Source organism: Schistocerca cancellata, chromosome 6 (assembly GCF_023864275.1).
Source record: "Schistocerca cancellata isolate TAMUIC-IGC-003103 chromosome 6, iqSchCanc2.1, whole genome shotgun sequence".
NCBI classification, from domain to species: domain Eukaryota; kingdom Metazoa; phylum Arthropoda; class Insecta; order Orthoptera; family Acrididae; genus Schistocerca; species Schistocerca cancellata.
In genome coordinates, this window is record NC_064631.1 from 146,050,431 (window position 1) to 146,051,172 (window position 742).

The window sequence follows — 742 nt, forward strand, 5'->3', positions numbered from 1 at the left end:
GGGTTGCTTTTGGTCTATCCTGACCTGTAATTGCATTTCGAACTTACTTGACGGATCATTGTCGTTACAGAGTGGGTGTAAGTCTGATTTGCCACCATTCAGGTACACGCGTTCGATATCTATACAAAAATCGTTTCTCATAAGGTGAACCCCGCTCACTTACCATAGCACAGGCTTTGTAGAGTACTGTGCCACGCGCACATTACATGCTCTGTTATAGAATAAGGGTCCACTCCATACCCCAGTCATTTATTCTATAGATGCTAACGCACTCACAGGGTGTTTATGCTGATGTCTGACGAAAGAGAAAAGGAGTGGAGTGTCAGAATTGTAATCGGATTTCGAACACAGGGCGCAAAAGTGTAAAACCGTGAGCTAGCCACTGTACCACAGATTCGGTGGAACCATCTATACGCTCAAAGCGACCGTCGTTTTCTCAGAAACCATCGAGTATCTACAGATAAGCATAGATTTGTGTTCTCTTATTTTGACCTGTCTTCCACTGAGCGAAGTTTCTGGGAAATCGGATTATGGCACTTGCCGCGTTTTCCTCGTCAATTTACAACGTGCAGCATAGTGGAGAGTTGGCATGAGTGCGAACAGTAGTTGGCAACAAATGCTGATAACAGAATTTGGATGAAGGAGGCTTCAACACATGCACGGTGAGCATAGAAGTTTTACTTAATTCCAGGATAGTTGGGTTTGGGGGCAAAGAACCTCTACATGTGAGGTTGGTTGGTTG